The sequence below is a fragment of the Alligator sinensis genome, unplaced genomic scaffold (assembly GCF_000455745.1).
Source record: "Alligator sinensis unplaced genomic scaffold, ASM45574v1 scaffold781_1, whole genome shotgun sequence".
Classification (NCBI taxonomy): domain Eukaryota; kingdom Metazoa; phylum Chordata; order Crocodylia; family Alligatoridae; genus Alligator; species Alligator sinensis.
Window position 1 is genome coordinate 1,078,203 of NW_005841845.1, and position 20,721 is coordinate 1,098,923.

A 20,721-nucleotide genomic window follows, 5' to 3' on the forward strand; every position below is an offset into this window, starting at 1 on the left:
GATTGCTTTCCAGAGAGAAGCAGCCAGATTTCCAACCCGCTCTGAATGGCAAAGGCCTGGAAAGCAGGGGGGTCTCCTGCCTGCTCCGCTCTGTTAGCTTCACTGCAAGAGCTCCAGGGCGGAGGTACCGTAACCGCTCCCGATTCCTGGTCGGATGCATCATGATTCATACTCATGTGATCATTACCCCCGTCATCAGATCACAATGACGCTGCACATGGGGCTGGAAGAAAATCAGTAACCACTGGGATCTGATGCTCTTTGCTGTAGGAGTCATGACTTAACCGTGGCAATCGTGTTAGGAAGGTGACGGGAGTTCTTCTTCTATCGGGTCCCAATGGGGACCAAGCTGGCCTGGGGAAGGTTGGCCAAGCTACCCCCACCTTGCTTTCTCTCAGTTTACACCGGAGCAGGGTGTAAACTGGACTGCAAGCATAGCCGAGCCCCTGCATGAGAAGACGCGCTTACCGTGAATGAAACAGCCTGCACTTAAAAATGATCCATATGGCGGCAAATGCTTTCCAAATGATCCCTCCGAGAAAGCCATGTGTTTTGCGGGGTGGGTGGGGGGTGGGACATGAATCCTGTTACAGATTGCATCTCTGATCTCGGCATTTCCCTGTGCTTGCGGGGCTGTCTGCGAGATGGCATGACCCTGCTGCCAGGGGTCGGGGCTCCGGCCCGGGGGGAGGCCGGCCCATAATGACAGCCCCAGCGCCAATGCGGGCGGTCCCGGGTCTAACCTGCTAATTGAAGGGGCTCCCAGTGACTGCATTGCAGCGCCTAGCCAAAAATCAACTCCTCGCTGCTCCTGCGCCCCTGGGGACCACACACAAGCAGCGCACAAAGCTTTTGTGTGTCAGCAAAGGGGACGCATAATAGGAGAGGCAAGGAGAAGAAAAGAATGGGGAAAACCTGGGGCATGGTACCTAGAGAGCCAGCGAGTGCAACAGGTTCCCAAGCGGAGATCAAAAGTTGGTCTGGGCGGAGGGGGGGGGAGCAATTGAACAAGCTCGAGGATGTTTCCATAATGGGCAGCACAAAGGGGCCAGGGGACCGGCGCTCTAAACCCCATGGGCTGATTAGGATGTGCTGATATGTATATTATACAGATCCATATAGGAACTGCCTGTGCCTGGAGCAGAGACGTGGGCAGCAACATAAGAAGTGCCACGTCCCGGGGCAGACCATCGCTCCACGGTGTCTTGTCTCCCGTGTCACCTAGGGACAGAGAGGGGGGGCTGGAAGGGGCAGCAAACTGGGTCTGAGCAGGGTTTTTTTCACTGCTTCTCTCTCCCTTGCAACCTCCAGCGTTGAAGGCCCAGCGAGCTCTGATTCAGAGGCTGCGCCCCTCAGCTCCATAGCTGCGGATGCCCTTTTCCTCCAAGAACGTGTCCAGCCCCTTTTGTGAATCCAGCTTCCACCGCATCTGGTGGCAATGAGTTCCTCATTTTAATGACAGGCTGTGTAAAAAAAAAATATATATATATATATATATATATTTCCTTTGGTTATTTTTCAGCTTCCTACCTACTAGTTTTGTGTTGTGACCTCTGTTCTTGCCTTGCAAGAGACAGTCAATAATAATTCCCTAAATAAGTGGACTTTCTCATCCCCATTTAGTATCTTGTGAACCCTTCTCATGACCCTCCTTAACCCTAAACGAACCAACCCTAGCCTCTTTTATTCTCTCCTCGTATGCAAGCCCCTCCATACTGCTAACTATCTTTGTTGCCCTTCTCTGGACCTTCTCTAGTTCTTCTATATGCATAGTCCACCCCTATATAACATCAAATATGCAGAGATCATGATGCATAACACATATACCCATGCTCGCGTATATATAATCCATACACATGTGCTGACATTTATCCTTTATGCATGTGTAAGCATATGGCAGTATAACACTGCAGAGTATGTCTGTGTGGGTGTGTTTATACAAGTGCATACCTCTCTACTAGAAGGCAAGGTTGATTTGCACCTTCTAGACTAACTCAATCAGAGATGCATTAGCATAAGCTTTCCTAAACAGCGGGCTTGATCAAATGTCCCTTCCCAGCACCTGAGGAAGTAAGCCTGCTGCTCATGGAAGCTTATATACCTCTGATTGAGTTAGTCTAGAAGGTGCAAATCTACCCTGCCTTCTGACTGCCACCTACTTCTTCCTACCTATTATACCTGTATATAGTTATATGATAACTGCACACCAACATGCTTAGCAAGGCTCAATAATTAAAATGTTGCTGTTACATTGAACAGAGCAGCAGAGTGAGATAGCTGGTAAGACGTATGGAATAAATTTGCAAATTAATGTGAAGATTAGGTAGATCGGAGAAACGTCTGCCATGCAGCTAAGCTCGACCGTGTTTTTCCATTAAAGAGTGCATGGAGCCTCCTTCGATGTAACCGGTTACTTCGGAGCCGGTAGCTAATCAGTTCATTAGCTTTCACATTGCCCATTGCTGAGCCAGGTTTGGAGGTGAGAAGCTAGATCACGGACTGAAACCAACACCTGAATGTACAAATAACTGAGAAAACACTGTCGAACTACACTCCCACCTAAACCAGGCATTGGGTTTGGGGTCCAAACTTGTGCTACACTCCCAGCTAACCTGGGCATTGCATTTGGGGTCCAAAGTCATGGGGGAAATGAGAATCCTCTCCGCTTTATTATATGATTTTTGCCTTGGGTCTAAAGTTTGATTTGTTGCCTGCATGATTGTTTTATGTTTAAGTACTCCTGCAACTTGGTTGAGAAAAAGAGGAAAACACAGCTCCTAGTTCAAGTGCAGTCCCAGCAATTTCTTTCAGTCAATAAAATGTTTGCTCTGAAAAAAGCTTAATGGATACATCAGACAGTCTGATTAGCCCTGTGCTCTAGGAGACAGACACCTAACACGACCTAGTTTTTATTAGTCCAGTTTATACCAATGGTTACCTTTCACAACTAGCCTGTAAACCCAGCTGCTGTATATTCTCTAATAAAATAAGGATGTATATCACTGTTTAGAAGACAGACTCAGATAAAGATAGAAGTGTATCTAAGTATGTGTGTGTATAATTAGGGGGGAAAAGAGTGATTATTGGTACTGGCAATAACAATAGTAGACTACTCCAACCTGTAACTTGTGCTTGGTAGGCCCCCCTGCTCATTGGCTCTCTTTTCTGATGAGGCTACAAAGACAGGTGCTAATTAGCACATTTTTGTAATGGCATTTCTGCTAGGCGAAGGAAAATGTTTTATCCAATTGTATGTGGTCCAAGCTCATTGTAAATGCCTAACGAGAGGTCATCATCTATACAAACCTATACCTGATAGTAGAGGGGTCTTTAGAGGGGTCTAGCAGACAAAGGTCCAGAGGCTGGAAGTTAAACAAGTCACCTTCATCCAGGAAACAAGGTGAAAATGTGTTAACAGGGAGGATAATGAACCCCTGAACTATTTCCAGAGGAGCAAAGTGCATCCTCCAGCTCTTGCACTTGTTTAGATCGGGACGGGACGCCTCTCCGAAAGACCCGCAAACGCACCGGCTCACGAGCCCCAGGATGACACTCCCCGGCCTGCGTTAGCCAGGAGGTCAGATAAAAATGCTCGTGACCGTGCCCTTGGAGAGCTGACATGGGAAAAAATCCCGCTGCCTCCAATAGCTTTTGCATCCAGATCAGAGGCATTCCCAAGTAGCTGCTTTGCTTGATGCACATACTGCTTTGCTGTCTCTCTCACTAGGGTATCATGTGCTATTGTGCAAATCTTCTCTCTAGGAATGCCTAGCCCATGGGCGCAGATCCACCAGAGGAAATCAGGTTGGATTTAGGCATCAAAATCCAAAATTGGGATCCTCAAAAATCCCTCCTCAGCTGCAGTCTCTCCCTGGAAGTGCTGGAAAGGCTTGGGTCTTCTGTGTTTCTGAGTTCAAGCAAGCCAGGTTATATATATTTTGTTGTTGTTGTTGTTGTTGTTTTTTAACTCACTTGCACCATTTTTTAACTCACTTGGGCCATTTGCACAACCTGGGGCTGCTTAAATCCATCTACAGGAAGCCCGGCATGTTTTATATTATCCATGTTGCAGCAGACCCTTCCAATCTAGCCGCAACACGGTCCCGCAGATATGGCTTTGGGTCGGGCCCAAGGCCAGCTAGGACCCATTTCTCACTCTGCCACTGATCCCTTGTGCCACTTCGAGCAAGTCACTTCCCCTCTTCATGCCACTGTGTCTCTTACTAGCGCTGTAAACTCCTTGGGGCAAGGATCATGTTTTACCCTGTGTCGCTACAATGCATTGTTCACACTCCAGCCTCTAGCTGGGATTAATAAGGGCTCCTAAATCACGCAAGATGTTAACTATCACCTTCTTATAATTAACAATGTCCCTAACACCAGGCATAGGCTTTTATGAGAGGCAGACCGCCTTTCCGGAAACAAAAGGGACTTATTTCGTTGTGCAGATGCGATATTTTTAACTGATAAACTCTAATGGAGAGCACATTTTCTTTTTATTTATTTATTTATTTTTTTTGCCCTTTATAAAGCAATGAAGAATTGAACTTGTGTGGACACAGAAAAGTCCTGGCCTGGAGTGAGCATGAAAATTTAGCACAAGAAACAATTTAATCAATGTTATGACCAAGCAAATGGCTTTATATTGTATTCTGGGGTTTCTCACAAAGACAGAGGGGGAAAAAAAAAACCCTGAAGTGTTGCCACAAGCATATCATTAACAAAAGAAATCCCACTGTTTTGAGAATTTGATCTTCTGCTTGTACTAGAAATAGCACGGGGCATTTCAGACACAATTTCTTGCCGATTGTCACATCCACCACACACCTTATTTTGCTTTATGGACTTTGCAGAACATTTCAGTTGGGAAGATGTTATCAGGTGGCTGAAGGAAGCAATTTATTTCCCCTCAGAAATTAGGCATCAAGAATCATGCTCTTGCCCATACTGCAAGCCCCCTTATGTCAAGGGCTGTGTGTTTATCATGTTAAACTAGTAATACTCTTGGTTTCATTCTCTTTTCCGGTCTCTTGCAGGCGCTTGCCTAACCAGCTCTTAGACTAGATATTGCACCAAATTCTAGGATGAAGTGTAAAGTGGTATGTGTTGCATGCCAGTAAATGAGTGGGGAGGACGGCAGAGAAGTTTAAGGGTATATCTAACGTCACCGCCATGAATGCAACGTATGTAGACACATCTGAGCTACCTGTAAACTAACTCCCTGTGTAGCTGTCGTAGCATGGAGCCCAAATACCTATGTGGGTTCTTGGGCAGGTTTTGTAGCCTGCGCCGAGCACTGTGATGCTTCAGCTATACTCCTGGGGTATGCAGTTTAAAGTGAGTTTGGGGATGTCTATGCAATTTGCAGTGACAGCAGTGGCTGCTATCACATAAGGGAATGCAGTGTGGCTGTGATGAGCACCTAGAGAAAGAGAGTCAGGTTTTAGGAGGGACCAGTGTGTGAGATGCCAGGGCCTTTGAAATACAAACTGGGGGGAGAGATCTCCCTAGGCACCAACTCCAGTATGTACCACTGACCACTCATCATGTTTAATGCAACCCTGTGTGCCTTCTGCTTCTCTTACTGCAAAAGACAGAGCTATAATTCCCATGCCGAGAGGCTGGAAAGAATGACAAGCAGGTGTCCATTAAAACAGGTAACAGTCCACATTAATTCACACAGGCTTGAGCCTCTCTCATATCTTGTTAGTTGCTTGTTCTCTGCACAACTTTCTCCAACTTACAATCACTTCTCATTAAGACAATCACATGCTTGAATGTGTGTACAGGGAAACTCACCACTCATGAGTGAGTGATGGTTGATCCAGGTTCATCTGTCCACTCCTATCCTGCAAGGAGGGGAAATGCTCTACAATGAGGGACCTCTAAATGAAACAGGTGGTAAAATATTCTGGCTTGGTTTCCATTTTCCATAGGTTAGAATGGGCAGATATAACTGTTCCAGCACATTCATTTGAACTGGAATAAGCCCCTTGCTTTTTCAGTTGGTCTGTTTGTATTGTTGGTTCATGCTCTTATAGTTGAATTTCATAAATAGATAACACGGTGTAAGTTAGTAGCTAGGGGTTGGGCAGATGCCTAAGTAGGTTCATATACAAGTTATGGTAAGGAGAGAGCTCAGCTACACTAACCGAGACTCGATATTTTTAAGGCTTAAGACTTCCCTCGAACTCTCTGAATGCGATCCATGCACTTGGCAGTGCCTCTTCAGTACAGCATACCACATGCTGTACAAAATTAGACTCGAGCCCTCTGCATCCCTTAAAATATTAGCATTCATTGTACAAACTCCAAGAACAAAGCCAAAGAAAAACAATGAAAACAAACAAGTTTTAAACACAACCACATTTCATACAGAAATGTCCATTCTTCAGCCAAGCTCTTATTATTGCAATGATTATGGCCGTGGACATGAAAGACAGGATGACAAGATGAGTCATATGGCCTTATATGTCTTAGTTCTTGCTCAGGAAAAAGTGGTTTGTATTGCCGGCTTGTAAGTCGCAGAAACCCTGAGATTTAATTCCCGGTTATTGTTCCAACTTCCTGTGCAACTCAGGCCAGAGAGTTTCACTCACTTTCTCCTGTAGTGAGCCCACTAACTTGCATTTGGCAAAAGCAACTAGACATGAAAGCATCATTTGAAGCCTTTCAGAGATGGAGAATCCTCCACTTCTCTTAGGGGGCAGGCACGTGACACACATTATTGCAGAACCATGTGCCACGGATTTTGCTCTGTAGGAACTGTAGACACGACCAACTCTTCCCATGATGGCTGCCTGCAGTAAGGGCTATTGCAGCACCTGGCTACTAGATGGCAGGATGCTATCCCAGAATGCAATGGCTAGGGGAGAAGACATGGGCTGTAATTACACCAGTGTAAAGTTCCTCCTCGTTTCCCCTGGAGTGAAGTAACTGTTTTGTTGGTGTAAGGCTGTTCGTTGTAGGAGACCGTGCCTTGGGTGCCTGTTCCACTGTCACTGGGCAGTCGAGTCCATAAATGCGTTGCGTGCCTGCATCTTTGCTAACAGCGTGGCTCAGCACAGGCTTCGATGTCTGCCGGGTCAACACTGGGCAGTCACAACTTGGACTGCAAGGTAGACGCATCCAACCCGTGAAAACAGTGTCACACCGTTGACTTCGGGGTGCTTGCTCCTGATCTGCAAATGGGTAAGCATGCGGTGGGAGGCACCATGGCAGAGAGAGGCATGACTTCAAGCCTTGTTCCAGACTTGTCCTAAAGGCTGCTCCTAATCATCCTGGTTGAAGACGGGCACCTGGTCTTACGGGGCTGGAGGGGGTGCAGCCCCTTGTATGCTACATGGCACATACTAGTCCAAGGGGCTGCTAGACTCAGGTGGCCCCAAGACCCAAGTGAGAAGAAAGTGAAGGTAACTGAACTACTTGTACGAGTAAATCGGCATGGGTACACGGGGTAGGATCAGTCCCTTAGAGTAGTGACTCTCAACCAAGGTGTCAGGGCACCCTAGGGTGCCATGAGGTCTTTTGAAGGGTGCTGTAGGTAGTATGCGGAGATAAGCAGATAAAGGAAGATTTAGGCTCTCCCTCCCTCGCTCGTCTACAAGGAGATAAGCAATGTAGGTAATAAATATGTAATAAATATATATTGTTTGGCTTAGGTACTCAATTCACAAAGTATGGATGGATACCTGGAGTTTGCAAAGGCTGAAAACTACTGCCTTAGAGAAGTGAGGCAGGGAGAAAAAGGATGTAGCCAAGGCCAGCAAAGGGAACTAGCAGCAATTCTGCCATACCGCTCCAGCTGATCAAAAAACAACTTAAACATTCTGCATCAAAACCACGCGTTGGGTTATTAGCATCCAATTACCGTGCGAGAGCAGAACAAAGACGTAAATTCATTCCTTAATGTAAGGTGATGGTTTCTAACACGGTCAGGCTTGAACTGTCTAGCGCTTTTCTTTATAAGGCTACCTGATAATTAAAAAAAAATCAAAGAGGGCCAGGTGCAGTTTGGATACAAAAGAGCAGAACAAAGAGATGAATTGCTCCTTGAGCCAGAAGGTTAAGTGCACTATTTCCCTGCACCTCTGTGACATGGCTTTGTGTGCTCAAGTTATGTCTAACCTTGGATGCACTAAGACTCTCCATAGCATGCTACATGTAAACGTGGAGGTGATACCGTTGAACTGCTCAGGTTCGTTTTCAGACCAATCATGATGCTGCTCTAGGGATAGGAGTTTTAGGCTGAATACTGAGCTTGCTGGTGCATCTTCTCTGTGTCTCATAGACTTACCCAAGATGGATGCTAGGAGGAATGAATTCTGAACGAGACCAAGAGGATCACTTCCATCATCGTGCACATTTAGGACAAAACCCGTGTTTCTCTCCCTTCGTCTGCATGAGCTTTGTCTTTAGATCACAGAATCATAGAAAACGAGAGTGGGAAGGGACCTCAAGAAGTCATGCAGTCCAACCGCTTGCTCAAAGCAGGACCATCCCCATCTAGACCATCCCAGCCAAGGCTGGGTCTTAAAACCCTCCAAGGATGGGGATTCCCTCTGGGTTAGCTCATGATAGCAGAGACAGGGACAGAGATGGCTGTTCCCACTTGTTACAGAATTAAGGGCCAGGTTCTGTTTGGTCCTTACATCACAATGCTGTTGGGTGGAAGGAAAGCCACAAGGACCTTGTCTTCTGGGATGGCCAGCTGAAGAGACAAGCAAAACTTCTTTACGGGAACGGTTGCCAAAATCTGGAATGGGCTTCCAAGGAAATTGGTGCTCTCCCCTACCTTGGGGGTCTTTAAGAGGAGGCTGGGTAGGCATCTGGCTGGGGTCATCTGACCCCAGCACCCTTCCCTGCCCAGGGCAGGCGGTCGGACTCAATGAGGTCCCTTCCAACCCCAACATCTATGAATCCATTACTCACCAAGGAAGTGCATAGTGCTGCAAGGACACCCCAACACTTGGTCTTGGGAAAGACCAATGGAGAATCCACACACCAGCTTACTACTGCCTACAGAGCAGCAATGGGAATACTTCGCCTCAGACAAGTTCTCAATCAAAGGCTTCTCTCTTGCAAATAGGGCTGTCCTCTCCACCGAGGCACAAGGGCCTCACCTCAGTCTGAAGACACTCCTTCAAGACCACGCAGCCTTGTGGGATTCATTTTTTAAGTGCTTTAGGGTGACTCAAACATGCAAGACATTTGGGGGAACTGAGGTCCATGCTAAATTCTCGTCTTGATTATTCCTCTCATTTCCCGTGAGATCCAAGGTGCATAAATTTATGTCTGGCTCCGAGTGCCCCACAGATCCAAAATGCCATGCATCTCATTTATGAAAAAGGGACCAATTTCATGAAGTATTTGAAAGCACAGATCAAATTGTCATCTTAGCCATGCCTCTGAACCCACCGCAGTTGATCCTGGGTAGAATTTAGCTCATGTGAAAAATAGCACAAAATATTTCTTCTCTTTACTGGATTTCTTCCCATCTTCTCCCTTCCACTTTCACAAGGTGTCCTTCCACCCATTCAACACACAGTATTGGAGCCAAGGGAATAGAAAGACACCCCCTCCCCATCTCCATCCCCTTTACGCACAATCAAATCAAATCTCTCTTGAGGCTGATACTGAAGATTATATCAGTCATCTCCTTCTGCGATGTACTCATCCTGTTTTAGCACGCTCTTGTCTTTGTGAAATATGGTTTAGCTCTGAATGCATGCGCCTCAATGTAGGGTAGAGGATTAGAGCCAATGCAGCAACCACACACCCTTCCTACCGTTGTGGGGGTTAGTCTCTGTTATTCATTGTGCCCTAACCCATGGGGAAACTTGTTGGTGGGCTTGGGAAAGACCAGTGGAGTGTCAATTTGGACAAAAGCAGATATGATTATCTAGATCCAGTGACTTTTCACCATCCTGGTGGCACACCTCATGGGAGAATTATAATAGCCTGAGTTGGAGCCGTATTACACTTCCACGAGAGACCACCACCAATCTCCCCACCTTCTGTCACAAGGCCTGTGACCTATCTCCACTGATAAAAAGACACACCACTAGTCAATAAAATTACCTGGATAATTCACTGCACAATTGTATTCAGTACAAAGAAAAAATAAAATCATGTATCAGTCACATTTCTTAAGTCACTATTAAAAGTTGCTCAGATGTTTGAAAGATCAGTCTTGTATTAAATGAAATAACACAGAACAAGACTAAATCCAGACAAAAATGTACCAGCGAAATAGTGAATCAAAAATGTCAAAATCCTCTAAAAACAAAAGGGTTCGGGGGAAGGCATCATTAGGATGCATACTCTGTGTTGATATTATTGGGCGGGGGGGGGGGAAATCAAAATTGTAACAAATACCCTGTTTTGAAAGGAAGAGTTATATTTTATTGGTTTGAATCAGCTTTTTTCTTCCAAAATTTTAGCTAATTGTTTCTGAAGAAAGGTAACACACTGTAAAAGGTCCCACTTGAAGCAGTGTTCAAAAATGACTAAACTGAAACATTTTGACCGAACCAATTTTTTTCCGATTAGCTCCCCCCAAAAAAGATATTGTATTATTTTCGTTGTGAAAACTCAAGAGAATTGACTATCATTTCTCACCTCGCTCTGAATAATATAGAGCTCTATTGCTGAGATCTGCAATTACTTCGTCCATCCCAACTATGAAACTCTCTGAAACTAGAGTACCAAACCCATGGAGTCTGGCTTTGGGATGAGCCTGGGGGCAAGGTTTAGCCCCAAGTAAAGACAAGTAGAAAGACGTCAAATAAAATGCACCTTTGGGTTAAGCTTTATTACAGTAAGCTGTATGAGGACTACATGTCTCCTGACCTTCCAAAAACCCCAGTTTCCATTTTAAGGAAGAAATTTAAACACTCACCCTGTGCGGCAGCCTGAGAAGCTAAGACAAAATCCAGTTTTGTTCATAGCATGACTCGTAAAGAATTAATAGGTTAGTTTACTTAAATACAAATGGCACCACTGTGACTCCCCTCACCTGCTCCAGATATATCTCCATAAATACGAATACCGCATATTCTAATTAAAGCCAGGAATATATTTACCTTCACGAATGAGATACTTATGCGTCAGAAGTGGGTCTCTTGTTTCCATGAATCTTTACAGTATTTCTTTCCAGGGTTCCTAAACACTTGGTACATAATGGAAAAAGATGTGAAATATTTCTGAAACGGGTCAAGTACACTTCAAGCAGAAACATGCTAATGGGGAAAAATGTAAGAACAATGTCAAATGTCAATGATCGCAAAGTAGCTACCGAATATATATTTATGAAGTGCAATGCTGTTCACCTGGGAAGAGTTTACACAAGGACATGCTCTTAGTGAAAACTTTCTATGGTTATTTTATTAGCAGTTTTTTTTAACTTAACTACAACTGGGAAAGTCTCTGTACTGGAAAGACAGGCTCACTGAGCATGTGCAAAAATCCCTGAACTCTTTACTACAGACTTTTTTTATTATGGCCAAGTCTGTTAATTATAGTTCACTTGCATTTTGAGCTGGCCTTATTGAAGCCCCATGGGAAGCATTTCAATGGGCTTTGGAACAGCCCTTTTTAACATCCCATAGCTGGGTCAAGACTGAAAAGATGGATCTGGATCATATTCACAGCAAGCCACATCCAGGCACACGCAGATCTGGGGGTTTGCCTATTTTAGAGCCAAGGGCCATTTCTAAAATACAGATCTGGACTGAGAGTCCAAACTGTCCCCAGTTCCCAACTCTGTGCACCCTTAGCTTGCTCTGTGCACCCAAAACTTTTGATTTGAGGCCTATCGCTTTCCCATGCCAGCAGCTCCAGTGAAACATCGCACGGTGTTGTACACTCAGGTACTTTCGCTGCAATCTTCACTTACGCCAGCAAGTTGTGCGGTGCCGTCACTTATCCATGAAGTCAATAGGAGCCCTGTTTCAGCTTCGATGGCCTCTGTCCCAAAGATGTATGCTCATGACAAGAGCACGGAAGGCAACAGCCAGTTAATGCTAACCAACCGAGTGGTTGCTTATCAAGAGGAACAACGTGCGGTATAAATGATGACAGGTTTATTTTGCCCCACAAATACAGCAGGTTGGTACTTTTCCATCTATTCTCTATATACTAAGCAAACATCATAAAGGATTCTCTGCTCTGTGCTTCTAAAAGTCATAATTTAAGAGCTAAAAGCAAGGGAGAATGGGAGAGAGAGCAAGGAGACCAAGCCATAAAGTTCATCTTTGTTTTCCAGCGAGCAAACTAGTCTAACTTGTTTTCCCCATCATCTCTTTTATAATGTTTTGAAAGCTACTATTCCATGTTATATGACCCCATTCATAAAAATAACTTTGATGGCACTGGAAGTCATTTTCTTTTCTGCGATCATATATTCTGAATGCGTTGCAGGCTAAAACGAAAAAAAAAATACTATTACTGATCTACATTTTAAGGTTTCTTTTAAATGCATCACGACTTCCACAGCAATGGGAGCTTTTTGATTTGGGAAACGAGTGCAAATATCCAATAGGTAGACTGAAATGAACTTTCATTTAGTTCAAATTCAAGAGGGACAGATATGGAAAATGTTCACCCAGCTTGTTACTCAATGGAGTCGTTCAAGAGGTGTGCATTCTCATTAGTGCTGTTGGTTTAAGCAGTTCGTATCCTGCCCACGTACTTTGCTGCCCTCGATACATCCCGATTGAGGCACAGAGAATAGAGACTGTGCTGCCCCAGTTCTCAGAGTCACATATCTACAAAAGGGCTTAAACTTTCACTTTTAAACAGGAATACATCTGTTGCTTTCATGGTTGCACGGTAGTGCGAATCAGGGACATTTGCCTGAGTCTGCAGAGAGCCTGAAACTCTGTGGGAACTAAATTATACCATACCACTCAGCTGGGTCATAAATTCAAAGACCTACTACAGCATCCGCGGGAACATGGCAAGCGTGGAAGTGTGAGGATGGAGGTGGAAAGGGAACAGACGGAGTTTTCCTGAGATGTTCCTATTTCACTAGGTGCACACACACAGCTTGGATTTGCAAGATCTGCTCGCAGTCTTCCTTCAAGCTAAACGCTCACTGAGCCAAAATCATCCTTGGTGCAAAGCATCACCCAACAACGAAGAATTCGACAAACTATTAATCCATTGACTTTACAAGAGGTCTGCGTGTGTGCAAGAATTGCCGGCTCGGGTTCAGGTCATCACGGCTTGATTTAAAACTAGGTCGAAACAGAAACTGTCTTTTACCACGCCTGTACAGCACTTGGCACAACAGATCACAAGCTGGTAGGGGGCCCTCCATGTGCTCCCAAAATAGAAATAATAAATAATAGCATGATCATGCGACCCCCAGAAACTTGCTAGAGCAATTAGCGTTCGGGTTACCCACTTCGAGCCTTTTGGACAGTGGGAAATCAATCAATCAGTCTTGGAACCATCAAAAGGCAGGAAATGTTGGAAGCTGAGTTTAAATTTCTTCACTTGCTATTTTTATCCAGTGGTGAAATACAGATACGTTGGGCAATTAACACACAAGAAAAGAAAGCACGTTCTAACTGTGTTATTAGGATCAAGAGAGATCATTTTTGATCTTGTATACCTATGCACGTAGCTTACAGACATGTTGCCACATCTACACACATGACCCCCTTCCTTATGTGTATGGCTTTGGCATATTTGTAAGTTTTGCCATCACTTAAAAATAGCAACTGAAGAGCTTGAGGAAGAGTTTTATTTTTAATAAACTGGTTTAATTTTAATCATGCTATTTTAATACAGCTGCTATAGTGTATTAAAAAAAAAAAAAAAAAAAACTCCTGTACTATTTAGAAGGAATATGCTACCATCAGAAAACAGTGTAATATATGTAATATGGCAATCGAGTACTTCGGCCAGAGTCTAACATCACTTTTTCTCATGTGGATTATATATTCTAGGCATGTCTGTATGCAGACTTCAGTATAATATATTTCTACTTATTATACCACAGATATATATATTTGTGTACACTTGACTTTGTGCAATGACATGCATATTGTATAATATATTAGGAATATTCTAGTCCTGTATTATGCAATTGTTATATTACTGTATTATACAATATTATATATTAGGAATATATAAAAAATATTCTAATATTGCAAATAATTATAGGTATGCTGAGCTCCCTTCCTTCCTTGCCTTCAATGAAAGTACTTGCATGAACAAAACGCTGTTCCTAAATGGTTGCAGAACAGTTTCATAATATCAACCCCCCACACCCATACTGTGTATTAATGTAAGAGAGATAAGGGGTGTTGGCAGTATTTCTTTTGATGCCTAAATGAAGCCATGTAAGAATTCAACGGAGGCCTGGGGAATAAAATTACGCGGAGCAGAGAATCCTTACTTAAATACGGCCACGTGGGGCCTGATCCCGATCCTAGTTCAGGCAGTGTTAGAGCTCAGGTAGTTTTAAATTGTGCAAGATCAGCCCCATTTAAGGAAGGGAAATCAAGGACAATATTGTGTTTGAAAACATTCACAAAACACCTCTTTAAATGAATTATATGCTCAGCGCTATAAACGGAGGTAGCAGGATAGGCAGTTCTCAATCAATGTAATAAAAGATATAGAGTTTATCTAAAATCCCAGCACAGTCTATTTGACCCATTGGCTTTATTCTTTCTTGCAGCTTGAATTCTGCCCCCTCACACACACGTACACCCCTGAGAGAGAGAGAGGGAGCAAGGTATTTTTTTAAATCCTCCTGATGACGCTTAATATTTTAAATCCTTTGGCACTTTTGGGACTTTAAATATATTCTAATCGCCCTACCTAGCAGTCAGGTAAAATGCAGCCCGGACTGCTTGCTTCCAACTCTTCCCTTTGCAACACTGAAAATCCCTTTTCCATTCGTATCTTTTCATGTGCTGACAAAATAAAGACTTTGCCACTTTTCCATGCGAGCATTTACCATGAAAATAAATAAATAAATAAATAAAGCCAGGGAGCAACACCTGTAAACCGCTTCCAAAACACCCAACATCTGAGACTACAACCACTGATTTATACGCGCATCCTGGATCTGAGAGTCAGTTGTTTTAAAATTGCTGCCATTCCCTTCCCCAAGGCAGATCAGGGACTTGCCAGTCCAAATACCCCTCCATTTACATTAGAAAGCTGGGTTGGAGATGGGGTGGAAACGACTCTTAATTAAATTTGACAGAGGCTGAGTTTTTTGATGCAATGAGACGATATATCCCTTTCTGTGGCTGAGTCCGTTCATTGTTATCCGGTTTTTATCACTGACTTCAGCAAACAGGATTCTGATCCCTGAGAACTTACAAAGTCCCTAAAACTCCCTGCATTTAGGAACAAACGGAGAGTGTAGAAAGAGATTCAAAGCTTCCCTGACGGGTCCTGAGCCTAATCCTGCCCGACCCTGCTGCCCTTTGTGAGCTGGAAGGACTCATCCTCCCTCCCCATAGCACAGTTTAAACTTCCTTGCAGCTCAGCCCCCTCCAGTGCTAAAAACAGGAAGATGCATTTCCAGCCAGGAGGGCATCAAATCTGCTACTGAGAGCCCCAGCAATATGAACTGGGGCTGTGCAGCCCCCCACAAGCCCCTCTCCCCGCTGTTGCAATGCATCCTCCCCCTGAACTGTATTTCTTTGCTCCCTCCAAGCTCAATCAAGCATCCCCCACCCGCTTTTCATTCCTCCCCACCAAATGCTCTCCTCCTGAGGCTTGCACCCAACGGGTTTATAACCCAGGGAGCGGCTGGAGGTTGCCATTCTTAGTGTCAGCTCACCTGGGACCCTCCGCGACCCGCCCGGCTTCCCCAGCGGGAACGTGTCAGTGCGGGAACGCGGAGCACGTGTGTACGCGGCGAGCGGAGCGGAGCCGAGCCGAGCCAGCCCCGCGGGGAGCCCAGCCCACCCCGCACCAGGCACACGGGCTCCCGGGGGGTGGGCACGACTTTCATTCGGATTAATCTGGTCTTCGCTTGACTGGCGCGGATCTTGCTCTCTCAAATGCTCGGAAATTAGGGGTCCAGTTAGTGCTTGCTGATCCCATTGCTAACTTCAAAGGGAGATTGGGGAGGGGGCAGCAAAGCAGCGATGCAGCCTGTTTCTTCTTCCTTTTTTTTTCCTCCCCCCGGTTTGCAATGAGTGCCCGTGCAAACAAGCACATCCCTCTTGCTGCGCCCCTCTCCCTGCCTCCCCAGATGCAAGAAGCAGCGGGTTGGGGGGGCAGGACCCCTGGGGAAATGCCGGCTCTTGGGGCTCACTCGGGTTTCTCCGTGGAGGAATCACAGAGCAGCCCCCTCGGTTGCAGAGTAGCTGCAGGGCAGGCTGGGGTTGGGGGTGGGGGTCCCCCCCCTTGAAATCTCCACGTTTGATCTTCCAGCTACTAGGCAGATGAGGTTGTTTGGGTAAAGCCGATCTTTTTTTACTAGACCAACTAAAAAGCTGGACAAATTATTCTTTGCAAGCCTTCAGGTGCAAACACCCTTCTTCTAGCTAATGCACCCTAACACTGTGGGACAGGTGGAAGCACCCCAGGGTGCTGGGAGCCCCCGGCTGAGGCCCCTACGCGGGGCTGGAGACAGGCAAAAGCCCCCCAAGGCACCCCAGGGTCTTGGGAGCTCCTAGTTGAGACCCCTATAGGGGGGTTGAGCCAAGCAACCCTCCCCCCAAAGCACCCCAGGGTCCTGGGAGCTCTCGGATGAGACCCCTATGTGGGGGCTGAGACAGGCAAAAGCCTCCCAGGGCACCCCAGGGTGCTGGGATCCCTTGGTTGAGACCCCTATGTGGGGGTTGAGACAGGCAAAAGCCTCCCAATGCACCCCAGGGTGCTGGGATCCCTTAGTTGAGACCCCTATGTGGGGGTTGAGACAGGCAAAAGCCTCCCAAGGCACCCCAGGGTGCTGGGATCCTCGGTTGAGACCCCTATGTGGGGGTAGAGACAGGCAAAAGCCCCCCAAGGCACCCCAGGGTGCTGGAAACTCCCAGTTGAGACCCCTATGTGGGGGTTGAGACAGGCAAAAACCCCCAAGGCACCCCAAGGGTGCTGGGGGCCCCGGTTGAGAATCACTAGCTGAGAAAGATTTCCCCTGCAGCTCCTCTGTGCTGCTCGGGACTTCAGTGGAAAACAGGGGGTTGAGTAGCCTGGTCTTGATGTGCTTCCCCCCTCTGGACCAAACTCCTTGGGAGTAATAGCTGGAGCAGAGCAGGGCGGCCCCGGGGACCCCTCGGGGTGTCCGGGAGCATCGGAAAGCGCTGCCCGCCCCGGCTTCACTCCGGATCGACCCCGCTGCCGAGATCACAGGCTGGGCGCTGACTTGTGCATTTATGACAGTTTGCAAACATCTGTCAAGGCTTTTTTGTGTCCCAATCACTGTCCTTTCAGGAGCCCCGTATCCCTTTTTATCACGGGATCACATGGCAGTCATTTTCGACCGGCTAATGGCTTTCAGATGGGCAGTCAGGCTTAAAACCCCGTTTAATGGTTAGCATTTTTAATAGGAAAGAGAAAAAAAAAGGGGGGAAGGGGGAAAAATAGATTGGGGCAAAAAAGGGGGAGAATAGATGGGGGGAGAGGGGGAGCCCGGAAACAAAGTGGAGACAGGGGAGAAAGAAAACCCGCGACCTGCTTTTCTTTTTTCAGAGCTCACCAGTGCTTCGCTTTCCAGCGGGCTGGGGAGGAAAAGCAGAATTGAAAAGTGGTTGCATTACATTTAACAGTAGAAGCAAGAGTTCCGGATTAATTTGTTTTCAAGGGAAACCAGCAGTCCTTTTTTTTTTTCTTCTTTTTTTGTTTTTGGTGTTTGGGGGTTTGTTTGTTTTTTTTCCCCAGTAAAATAATCGCAGATAGCAATTCCGATGGAGGTTTTCTCTCTCCTGCGACTAGGAGCTGCTGGGAAGACAACGGAGAGGAGAGAAAAAGCAAAGCAAGTTTTTGCTCGAGTCAAAACCCTACAAAGAGAGGAGTCGGGATCCGAGCAGAGAGATTCAAAGTCAAACCCACATGCCTGGGTTGTAGTCATCAAGCCGCATTGGGCTGGGATGGATGGAGCTCAGCTCGGGCTCTGCACCTGGAGGGGGGTTAGGAGGAAAATAAGCCGATGGGCTGCCTGCCCTTTCCCCTGTTTTGTTTCTTAGTCTGTCGGATGAGGGACTCGGGAGTGCCCGCGAGCTGGTCCCGATCCCCCGGGGCAGCTCGGACGCGGAGTTACTGCGCAGCAAACCCCGCGCGGGGGTCGCGTGCTGCTGCCCGGACAGAGGCATCCACTCGCGCGGGTAAAAATAACCCCCTCTGCACGTGTGTCAGCCAGCCACAGCAACAGGTTATCCCCGAGGTGCTGGAAACAGCCAGGGCTCTCATTCCCCGTTGTAGACAGCCTGCCTAAAAAGAGGACAAGCATTGCATGGGGCAAACCAGCCTGGAGCTACTGCGTGGGGTAGGGGGGGATCCCACACTGCGTGGGGTGCATGGAGCTGTTCAGAGGCAGCCTGTGTGTCTTCTTCTGGCTTTACAAGTGACCAAGGCATGGGAAATTCATGTCTGCTTGGAAATGCACTCACTGATGGGTCTGTACATCACAGATGAATATTTCACATTTCATGTGTATATGAAATGGATTATCGACATCATGCTGCTAGAGATGTCCCTATACTTAAATATGAAATGCAGTGTATTCATCTGTTGTGTGTAGACCCACACCTGAGTGTCTTTCCAAGGAAACATGAGTCTTAATGTGGCCACTTATTAAGTCAGAAGTTTACAGTATGTCTGTCTGTCATGGTCATCTTCGACTTTGAAGGACAAACAACATATTCCACAATTTTCCCCTGGGAATATAATATAATTACATTACATGACATGACATTACCTATATATAGTATGTATATGTACATTACCCATATATATTAAATATAATATATAGTGTATATATGCAAAATATGCACATTACACACACACACACACTATATATATATATATATATATATATATATATAAAGTAATGTGTCTATTATGTTTTGCATATATACAATATAGATTTATTTAATATTATACAGCATAACATTAATAGCATATATCACAGATATAAAATATAGTGCATCTATGCAAAATATAATATGCACATTGCCTATATATATATAATAGGTAATATGCATATTATATTTTGCATATATACAATATAGATTATATTTAATATTATACAATATGTAGCTGCATAACAGATTAATAGCATATATCACAGATATAATATAAAATATAGTGTATATATGCAAAATATAATATGCACATTGCCTATATATACAGTAGGTAATGTGCATAATTATATTTTGCATATATTCAATATAGATTGTATTAGATATTATACATACGTAGCTGCATAACAGATTAATAACATATATCACAGATATAAAATATAGTGTATATATGCAAAATATAATATGCATATTGCCTATATATAGAGAGAGATAGGTATATATAGGTAATGTGCATATTATATTTTGCATACATACAATACAGATTATATTTAATATTATACACATGTAACTGCATAACAGATTAATATCCTATATAACAGATATAATATATAGTGTATACATGTAAAATATAATATGCACATTGACTATATCTATAGGTATATATAAGTAATGTGCATATTATATTTTGCATATATACAATATAGATTGTATTTAACATTAAAGATATGTAGCTGCATAACAGATTACTATCATATATCACAGATATAATATAATATGTACTGTACATATGAAAAATGTAATATGCACATTGCCTATATATACCTATAGATATAGGTAATGTTTATATTATATTTTCATCTATACAGTATATATTATGTTTAATATTCTACATGTCTGTGTAGATACATAACAGATTAATACATTTCATATATAAATACATATATAAATATACTGTGTGTGTGTGAACTTTCTTCTTCAGAATGCACATACTAGTCCCTAACATAATTCTATCTTTGGGATCAAGTACAGGACAATTTAATCAAACATGTATGTTACATATTTTCAAATAAAATATATTTGTGAATTATATTTTGTAACTGAATCCTACATAACAAACATACAGTTTTCCCAGTGGAAAGGACTCCTTTAAATAAAGTATTAATTTCATACATTCACAAACACATGGACAGTGTACATATATACACACCCAGCAAATGTGTGTGCACATGCATACCCAGAGCAGATATACAGTTCATTTTTTTTTAATGTTCTATATTTAATCCAATGAAATAATAATCTGGAGTATGTATATATATGCATACATGCATAAAATAACCTAGACTCTGTGTGTATGTATGTATATCTAAAAATATAATCAGTATAATAATGTGTGTGTACATATAGAGACACATACTCATCTATATACACACATACGTGTATACATACATATACACACACACACTCTCTCTCCCTCTTTCCAGATTATTGTGTGTGTGTTTATGTAGGTGTGCATGTGTGTGCTTTGAAGAAGAAAATAATCAGCTTTGCTCAGGCAGGCCAGTGCTGAAAAGACAAAACAGCATCCTCCTAATTATTCATGTTATCTATTCCCTTTTAAATATAAAACCGGAACACAAATGCTCTCCTAGTCCCAGAGACAGAAGAAATCCCTCTTTCAGCAATTCCTGGTGGTCTTCGCTCACAAGCGTGCATAAAAACA